The 10,850-nt window shown below is 35.2% G+C and overlaps 1 non-coding gene across 1 annotated transcript; it reads left to right on the plus strand.

The window, feature by feature from the left end:
* The first annotated feature begins 9,499 nt into the window (after positions 1-9,499).
* Positions 9,500-9,606, plus strand: LOC126025135 (U6 spliceosomal RNA). The gene has a single exon (XR_007501180.1). It is a non-coding gene; the product is annotated as a U6 spliceosomal RNA (small nuclear RNA).
* Positions 9,607-10,850: the final 1,244 nt, after the last annotated feature.

A 10,850-nucleotide genomic window follows, 5' to 3' on the forward strand; every position in this document is an offset into this window, starting at 1 on the left:
CTCAGGTTTTATTTTGTCCATTATAGAGAGCCCTGAGCACTGATGGTGCCACTCTGCATCAACCCCCTACAAAGAATAGTACCTTAAGGATATGTTTAGTAGTACAGAATCCTGCATAGGATACCACAGAAAATGTTAACCAGACTCCAGTGACTATCTCTAGTTGAAAAACTGCTGAACAGGATGATCTGAAGCTAGCTCAAAAGCTAAGGAGCATTTATTAGGTTATTTTTTCTCACATCTACTAGAATGGTTAAATTCTGAAAATAAAACCAAAATAAAATGCTGATAAATAATGATAGAAATAGTCTAATTTACTGCTGGTAGGGACACTTCTTTCTAACTTAGTGTGTAAAGTTCATTACTGGTAAAGTTCACATAGTGGTAAAGTTCATTTCTGTCTAAATTAGTATTTAAAATTCATTTACAATGCAGCAAAGACAATGGGAGTATCTATCCAGAACTCAAATTTTATATTTAAATAAAACCTTTGGGGGCATGGTCATCTTAGCAGTGCTCAGGGACTTCTAGGATCATAACTAAGAGTGCTTAAGTTACCACTAATGCTAGATTCCATAATGTGAGAGAAACTATAGTATCATAAATGAATTTAGGTCCAGTAATATATTAGGTATATTTAATCCTAGATTATCTTTCCTATATTTACTCTCAGTTTTAACATCAGTTTTATTTAAATAATTAAAACCCAGAAGCCAACACGCAGTCTTAGGAAGACTTAGGGAGAGTCCCTAAGAGAAATAGATTTTTTTTTTTTTTTTGCTTTTGGTTTTGGGGCCACATCCTATGACGATCAGGGATTACTAATGGCCATGTGGTCAGAAATCACTCCTGATTTGAGGGACTATATAAGATTGTGGGAAATTGAACCGCAGTCTGTTCTAAGTTAACTGCGTGCAAGGCAAATGCCCTACCGCTGTGCCACATCTCCAGCCCCTGAAATAGCTTTTTCTGGCAACAAACTATCAGTTGTTTTTTTCTTGGAGGAGGGGGGGAAGCACACCTGGTGACACTCAGGAGTTACTCTTGGAAATGCACTCAGAAATTGTTCCTGGGTTGGGGATCATATGGGACACGGGGAAATCAAACCATGGTTCGTCCTAGGTTAGTCCGTGGAAGGCAAGCGCCCTACAGCTTGCGCCCCCACTCTAGCCTTTATTTTATCCCTGAAATATTTATAACAAAATAAACAAATGATTTCATCTAATTTTCTCTCAAATAAATTTATTATTTATTGTTACCTGCCCATGCAGGGCCCTCCGTATAACATTTTGTGGCCCTGCCCTAGAGGAATCTTTTTTTGTTTTGTTTTGTTTTAGTTGTTTGGGTCACACCCCCCAATGTTCAAGGCTTACTATTGACTTTGCACTCAAGGATCACCCCGACTTTGCCTCCTGCGGCTCCCAGGTAAATCGAGTTTGAGACCCAGAGGGTTGGAATATACAAGGCATTACTAAGAGGCTACTTCCAGTTCTGTGTCTTGAGCAAGGTTCCAAAGCATGCAAGAAAATACATTAATGTCTATATTATTTTTATGCCTCTCAAAAGATAAATTGAGGTTTGGCAAGTTTGGACCACATCCAGCTGTGCTCAGGGGTTACTCCTGCTCAGGAATCACACCTGGGAGTGCTTGAGGGAACAGATTCTGGTCAGCGCCTTACCAGCTGCACTTATCACTGTTCCAGTCCCTAAAATGACTTATTAACAAATATAACCACATAGCTTTAAGGGTTACTTATATTCATTGTAGGATAGAGCAAGTAAAGCTTATTCGTCTTCAGACTTACCTAGAGAATCAGAGATAGGTCTTGCTAATCAACTTGTTCAAGTGCTATTAAGATAACCACAGGAATGTGTGTTTATAATGCTAGCTTAAGTACAAACAAAACAAAAGATTTCTGAATTGCCTTATTTTAAGCAATAAAAAGGCTCCTTTTTATTTATGAAACTCCAGTGTCATGACAAGTATGTTGTTTAATTCCCTTGTGTGTGTGATCCAATGCAGAAAAGGAAGCTCTATGCAAGCTCAGTTCCTCTGTTTTCCCTCCAGAGGGTACTTTGTAATTTACAGCTTCTGCTTACTATGTAGTTCCCTAGTGGTCTGCTATTGCTAATATAGTTCCCCAAAGTACATAATGGCTCCCGAGTTGCAGCTTAAATGGTGGGGATTATAATGAATGATGGAGTGAAAATGCCCTGAGGTTTCGTTACTGGGGTGTTGGGGAGGGCCAGCCCTCTAATGCATCAGATGGAAAGCAAACAGTTTACCAGAATAGGAGAGATATCAACACAGATACTGACTAAGCCAGGGGGAGCTTTCATTCATATTCCTTGTACCTGATTTGCAGATATCATTGTTCTAGCAATGCCTTTGTTATATGCTGATACCATCCAGGCTCTTTAAAAAAGAGAAATTGCTTTGCTCCCTGAGCAGAGATAGCAATAAACCCTGAGTATAACTAGTAGTGACCAAAAATAAAAAGATGATAGTACTTTGAAATTCATTCATAGTGTAAAATCTAATTCTTCTCAAGGAATAATGAAAAATTGCAAATATATTGGCTTTGTTTTATTTCTAAAAATAGTGTTAGGGTCATCTCCAATAAAATAAAATGATCCAGTGTAGGGACTGGATAGATAGCACATTGGCAGGGTACTTGCTTTGCACACAATACATCAAAATTTGATTCCCATACTTCAGATGATTCCCCATATCTGCTAGAAGTTATTCTTAGCATAAATCTAGGAGAGAACCTTGAGCGCTGTTGGGTATGCCCCCCCAAAACAAACAAACAAACAAAAAATTATCACCCCCAAAATTAGCCATGTCAACATATAAAGTAAAATTATATACTGTCACAGAAAAATTAATCCCAAACAAATCAATGTATGACCCAGGTGTCAAAATATCTGAACAAGAAAATTAAGGTAATTATGATTAATGTGCTAAAAATTCTGTTGGAATAGGCAAACTATTATGCATGAATAAATATAGGACTTCCAGTAGAGATAAGGGAGGGAAAAGACGATCAGTTCAAAATAAATATTTCAAGAGGTGATGGCTGAGAATATCTAAATTCAATGAAAGAAAGAAAAATCAAAGATCCTAAGAAACTGAGGGAATACCAAGTAAGATAAATATCACATAAGTAAGCATAGAAATAGCACGAAAGTAAATTAAAAGGCAAAAAGTCACCAAGAATATTAGAATCAAATTGATTAAAATAATGAATAAAGTGAAAGTCTTTGAAAGCACCAGAAAATAAAAGACACTTTATATAGAGAAGAAAAAAATACCAGCATTCTCTGGAGAAATCATGTAAGCCAAAGACAATGGTATAACACCTTAAAATACTGGAAGAAGAAAAGCTATTCATCCAGAGTTCTGTTCTGAGCAAAAATACCTTTTGAAATGAAAAACAAGATTTTTTTTAGGTAAAATAAAAAGTGACAGCATTTTTGACAGTACCAATGCACTTCAAGTACTATAAAAGTGATTTTTAAACAAAAAGAATATTATCAGACAGAAATTCAGAGCTCCATGCCCACATAATCTCATGTCCAGAAGGAAAAACAATTAGAAATTTTATAAATCAAGGCAAATATAAAATTCACTTATTTCATTATTAAATAGCTAAAAATTTTAATTCAGTCAAAACAGTGGTTAGGTGATCTAGACATAGATTTTGTGTACAGTAAAGAATTAGAAGACTAGTAGTCCAAAACAAGGTTTGAGAGATACTTTTGTGAGCTCTTCACTTTCTACTTGAAGGTGTATATTATTTTAAGGCTTATTAATTTTAAGTAAAGCATATAAATGAAACTCTAAACAAACAACCAGCAGATGACAGGAAAAAGAGACCATTTCTAACATTCATATCTTCAGCAGATGACAGGAAAAAGAGACCATTTCTAACATTCATATCTTCAGCAGATGACAGGAAAAAGAGACCATTTCTAACATTCATATCTTCCTGTGCCTAAGCAGAAGGAGTAATCCTCATCTTGGTGGGAAAAAGTCCAAAAGTATTATGAGAGAGCTATAAATAAGGTGAAAATTGATGAGGAGCCTGGCAGAAAAGAGCAAGGAGGGCTCGGCATTGAGAATCAGATTTAAGGATGTAAATCAGTAGGCAAAAGACTTCCTTTCCCTATAGACACTACATGGTAAATCTCTGCAAACTTACACAGCTACAAAGGATACTTAAGAAGTCCCACATGACATGAAGCTCAGGAGATGTTATATTGAGTGCTAAGCATCGCAATGCACCGAATAGGTAGCAAGGAATCAGGATATCCTTGCCCGGCTGCCTTGGAACGATGAAATATTAATTCAACACAGTCGTTTCCTTTAAAAAGGCACCACACCATGTTAAAATGCAAACAGCAACTGTGACTAAACCTATTCCCAGGTTTGGCTTAAAGTTGTATTTCGACTGTGTCACTTGGGATTGGTTTTAAATAACAATTCACAGAAGGTCATAAATAACTGGCTCCATCAGAGCTAAATCCATGACTTCAGGGACACGGGAATGAATTACCAAGTCCAAACAGACCATGCTAAATATATTTGTATACAGAAAGATTAACTCAAAAGCCTCTCTACCCTGAAAATCAATCCCTTTCTTAGTATCTGGCTCGTGTAAAGACAGTGGAGTTTAGAACATTACATGCTCAATGGCACCAAAAAAGGTTTTTTTTTCATCAATAAATCATTAAAACAAAGGCATTATTTTATCAATAGTGTTCATGTTAGCTGCCAAAGAGTTATATTTGTATCATAATAAATGTATCTAACTGATATTTGTCAGAAATGACCTTAACACTCCCTGATCTCCCATATTCATTCACCCCTCACCCTTTGATTTCTTGTACACTAGTCAAATCTAGTGTATAAAATATTAACAGGAAACCAGAAGGACACCTGTGGGATGATTTTTGATGTAGAATCTAATTTCTATTATAGAACTCTGACTACAGCAACACAAAAATCAGCTGCATTTATTTTTCTTTTCTTTTCATGATTTTGAGTATAACTATGTTGCTAGGAAGAGGAAATAGTTGACTAGGTGGAACACATAGAAAAGCATTGCAGAGCAGAAAAGAGATATTTGTTGCACCTGCAGCAAAGCTTCCTGTATGCCATATGCATTCAGGAAATGACAGGAGTTGCTATGGAGATGATGAATTGCAGATCTGAGTTCAAGTCTAATTTCTGATACTTAACGCAGAGTTACACATGCTTCCAAAGCTCTAGGTCACTGCACCTTAAAAGATTGCTTTATGTTCAGGGTTCTTGCAATATTTATGCAATGATATGGGCATTTCTATGTTAGCCCTGTTACACAATGTATAATTAATATAGTTAATGAATACAATATTCTTCCAAAACTTCAACTACAATGATTTAATACAAGCTATAAACAATCTGCTATTTTGAAGAAGAAAATATGCAAATCATATGTTTAATTGAAAGATTAATATTACTTACGATATTAAGCAGTCAACAACACTAAATTTATAATATTGTTTTGCAACACAAATTTACATTATATGATAATCATAATTTTGTTGTTTGTTTTGGGGCCACACCTGGCATCACTCTGGGGTTACTCCTGGCTCTGCACTAAAAAATCGCTCTTGGCAGGCTCAGGGGACATGTGGGATGCTGGGGATGGAACCCGGGTCTGTCTCTGATTGGCTGCATCCAAGGCAAATGCCCTACCACTGTGCTATTACTCCAACCCCAAAATAATCATAATATTTAATAAACTTAATGTTTTATTTAAAAATTTTTGAAAGACTAAATCGGGTTGTGCTCAGGATTTATTCCTGGCTCTGTATTGAGGGATCACAACTAGCAGGCTCAGAGAACCATATGTGGTACAGGATATCAAATCAGGTTGAGTTTCTGCAAGGCAATTTACCTTACCTCCTGTACTATCTCTCCCATTTACCCAGGAAATAACATTTTATAAAGATAATTAAGCCAAAAATGTGTTTTCTATATATATGTAATATTCATATATACATGTGGATATATACCTATGAATAATTTATACATACATGCATAATGAATTGGTTAAAGATATGACAGGGATACACTAGTGCTTATCCTAACTGTGATAATGTTTCAACTCCTGTCTGGAACTCTGAACATTTTCTAAACATTTTCTATGACTCATAGATTATTACTACTTTATCTTTTCTGTTGTCAGTGCTTGACCCTCATGTTAGTTATTGACTTCTGTCCTAAACTGTTTTTTTAATTAAATTAAAACTGTTATTTTAAATTAAAGAGTTAATTCTTATTTTGTAATATTCACTTTTAGTCTAAAACTTAAGCATTTTGTTAAGCATCATACTTCATATGTAAGTTAACATTTTTGCTTTTACTACTAAGAAATCAGTGATGTTCAGTTCCAGATAATACATAACACACTTATTAATATAATATTAGCTACAAGGGCTAATATAATATCATGAAATCTCTAAATCTTCATATTATTGCTCCCTACTCCCTTCCCAACCCCTATAACACAAGAAAAATTAATTTAATTTCAGTATCTCTGAGAATGTCTTGAAATCTATCTATAAACTCAAATAGCTACCTCACCAGAAAGAAAGAATCTAATTGAAAGTATTATTTGGTAACTTGGGAGATGGCTTATGTAGGTAGCACATGGTATGTAAGTGAAAGTCCTAGTTGGGTGAAATGCCAGTGATACAGGGTCTAACAGCACTACCAGAAACAAGTACAGGTGGGTTCTCACCACCTCAGAAATTGGATCAGACACTATACTAATGATTAAAAAATATATACTTGACTCACGTACTTCTTTCTTCTTCTTTTACACCTTACTAGGTTAGATGTTCAAAGGGTCCATTCTATGAAGGAGTTATTGATTATTTGATGGGTATATTGGTAAGTTCAATATTTCAAGATGAGAAGTGATATATATTTAGACAAAGTTAAAAAAATTGGTTGATATTCACAAACTGGATATTAAGACAAGATATGCAAAACATATGAGAAAGTAAATTTCTCACTGAGCTCAAATCCTACAGTTAAAATCTCAGAAAAACTGGCTGTAATCCATCACTAAATATACTTCATTAATTTTATTGCTTAAAGAAGCATTAATAGAGAACCTATATTTATGTAATACAATATGTATATTATATGTGTAAAGATAATATTTTTTGTGTTTTGTTGTAACAACTAATAGACCTCTGAAGCAAATGGCCTAAATTAAAAATACTAGCTTCAATCTTTTTCATGAAGATTTTGGTTGGGGATGTTTTGAAGTGTAGGCGATGTACAATGAACATTCATTAATATATTTTAATCACAGCTCCAACTTCACCTTCAGTAAAGCGATTCAAACCCTTTTTGTTTTTGTTGGTTTGTTTTGAGGCCACACCCTTGGCACTCAGGGGTTACTCTTGACTGTGCTCAAAAACACTCCTTGCAGGCTCAGGGTCTCATATGGGATGCCCTTAAAGTTGGCCCCATGCAAGTCAAAGACCCTACCCGCTGTGCTGTTGCTCTGGCCCTCAAAGAAATTCAAACACTTGTCTGCACTCAAAGTCAGTGACTCCCTTCAAAGCTACTTCTGTAACCACACAGGAGGAGGGGCAGCTCTGTTGACTAACCACAAATCTGCTGACAGGAGAAGGTAATTTGAGAATAATGAACATTCCTTCAAGGTACACAGTGAATCTACTGTAAATTCTCCCCTTTAAGTTGACTCATCTATCAAACAGAACAGGAGGTTTTCACCTTATCTTCTGGAAATTGCTGCCAAGTGGATATATTGATTTAGCCAGCCATTTAATGGGCTGGATGTCTATTATATTTTACCACATTGGTAAATGGGGTTTATTTAATCCCATTCTCAGTTTAAAAGGTTTCAACATTGATAAAATCTGCAAAGACAGATGTGCAATAAATTGTGCTCTTTTAATGGAATTACTACAGAAAATAAAATGCCAAAGAGAGATGCTCACCCTAAAGTGTAAATTGCCTAAGGATTTTTCTACTGCAAATATGTTTGAGAAGTCCTGTTGACAAGTTGAATTATTTAGCCCTTGTAAATATAGTTTCTTTTTCTTAAAAAATAGTGTCCTCTTGTCAAAGTCATTTGTTCACAAATAAAAAAAAATCATAAGACATGTAATATAGTTTGTGGAACTGATTTATTAAACACAAAGATTAAAACAAGTGTGATCTAATTTATTGTACTTATGACCCACATTAAATGTGCATCTATAACTTACATTTTATTCTTTATGTACATTAACTATATACCAATTGGGATCATAGCCAGCTATGCTCTGGAGTGTTTCCTGGTTCTGTGATGAGGGGTTAATAACTCTTGGCAGTAATGAAGATTAAACTGGATTAACTAAATTCAAGCCTTAACAGTTGTACTGTTACTCTGTAGCCAGTACCTATAAATATTTTAACTCAAAATGTCAGCTAATTGACACTCATCTATAAAGATATGGGTCTACCATCGCACTGTTGTCACCATGACTGTAACAGTTTCCAAAAAGAAGCCATTTCAGAACCAGAAATCAGATAGAAAATGTTTCTTCTGATATTTCAAGTTTCTAGATAGGACATATGCCAGAACCCAGATAAGCTGATATGGGTAACCTAACATTTAATGCCATTATTTTAAGTGGAAAATGTAGTCACCATATATAGAGTAATATATTCTGATACTCACCAGCTATAGGACAAATATAATCACTAAAGAGTGAACTACTCAATCACAACATTTCCCCCCAAATACCCAAACCACTGAGACTCTAGAAATAAAATGTTTTTAAAACAGAGATATACTGGGCCAGAGTGGTTGCACAGTGGTAGGGCATTTGCCATGCATGTGGCTGATCCAGGATGGAGATGGGTTTGATCCTTGGCATCCCATATGGTCCCCTGAGCCAGGAGTGATTTCTGAGAGCAGAGCCAGGGATAACCTCTGAGCACAACAGGGTGTGACCTAAAGACAAAACAAACAAAAAACAGAGATATACTATTAATGAGGAAAATGTTCATTCACAATATATAACAAAGATACATTTAAAAAGATACATAAAGAACTCATAAAATCAATAGCAAATAATCCTATAAATAACAAATAATCACATCAAAAAATGGAGAAAAAGCTACTTGTTCAGAGTAAGACATGTATATATCCATCAGTCATATAAAAAAAACCTCATAACTGATTGACAGGATTGTGCTCACCTCAATGAGATATGTGTTCATCTCAGTGAGAATGTCTTACCACAAGGGCCTGTTTAGGGTGGTGATGAAAATGTGAAGAAAATGGAACCTCTTTCCTTGGTGGAATGTAAATTGATTTTAGCCACTGCGAAAACAATTTGAGACTTATCAAATAAACTAAAAATAGAGCACAATGAATTCCAGAAATTCTAGATAGATAATTTAAGCAAAAGGTAATATTGGATGCTCGCTTCAGCAGCACATATACTAAAATTGGAACAATACAGAGAAGATTAGCATGGCCCCTGAGCAAGGATGACAGGCAAATTCGTGAAGCGTTCTATATTTAAAAAAAAAAGAAAAAAAAAGGTAATATTGGAAAAAATATGACTAGTCATTGTTAGTTCACTGATTGTTAGTTTATTAACACACTGCCTACAATTGCCAAGATCTGAAAACTCTGTAAATGACTGAATCAGTAAGTTTTGGTGGCATACATGTATGAGGGAATATATTCAGCTCTAGGAAAATTTGATAATTTCATAGAATACTTGCCAGCAATACTTTTTACTTCAGTTTTTAAAACAAACTATTTTAAAACTTCAGTTTTTAAAATAAAATGAATTAACAATTTTAATTTATTATCTCTAATAGAGTCTTTAATGTTATAAACAAGTGTGATAATATTTGTAGCTCACAGATATTACTGATCCTAGATCACAACTTTATCAATTCTACTCTGTAAAACCTAATGTCTCATAGTCATTTATTCCCTTTCTAAGATTGTGGGATCCTGGTTTCTGAACAAAGATAGAAGCCATTTTGTTAGGTTCTGAGTAGGGAGAGATGCCATTTTGTAAGGACCACAAGATGCAAAACACATGCTAGGTTTCCTCAAGCCAATTTCCATTAACATCGCCCCAACCTACCAGACCATACCAGGTCACCTATCAGGGAAGGAAAAATGGGGGCAGTAGGAAGGTACACCTAGACAATAGCCAATCATTTTAAAGACCATCAAAATACTAGGACTCCCCTATATCCCTTCCCTATATAATCCTCTTCATGACCTTGGAAGGGGTTCATTTCCTTTTAGAGATGATCCTGATGGGTCAGATTAGGGCCTGTTGGCAAACGAATTAAAGTTTTGTTCAGCATTACTCCGGTTGTGTGGTCTCGTCCTACTACTCCAGTTCCTAACAATATCATTAGTGATTTCTTCAGGGGAAAGAGATGGATATAGGAAAGAGGTTAATAGAAAGAAAAGAGGCTTGACTATGATACAAGATTAGACTCATTTCAGAAAGTATATGTATAATGTCCAAGTTAAAGAACATGTTTTTGTTTTGCTTTTGAGAATTTCAGAAGTAGGGCTTAAGTCCAGAATAGAGATTGAAGGAGATTTTGAAACTTCAGGAAAACCATTTTTTAATACCAGTCATCCCAGGTATATTAGGTAGTCTCAGGGAATATCATTTTTTTTAAACCAGATGTTCTCCCCACAACCTCCAATGGTCCAATTAAGAGAATACTGTTGGAGACAGAGTAATAGCACAGCAGATAAACCTTTGCTTTGAACACAGTCTACCTGTGT

Source organism: Suncus etruscus, chromosome 12 (genome assembly GCF_024139225.1).
Source record: "Suncus etruscus isolate mSunEtr1 chromosome 12, mSunEtr1.pri.cur, whole genome shotgun sequence".
NCBI classification, from domain to species: domain Eukaryota; kingdom Metazoa; phylum Chordata; class Mammalia; order Eulipotyphla; family Soricidae; genus Suncus; species Suncus etruscus.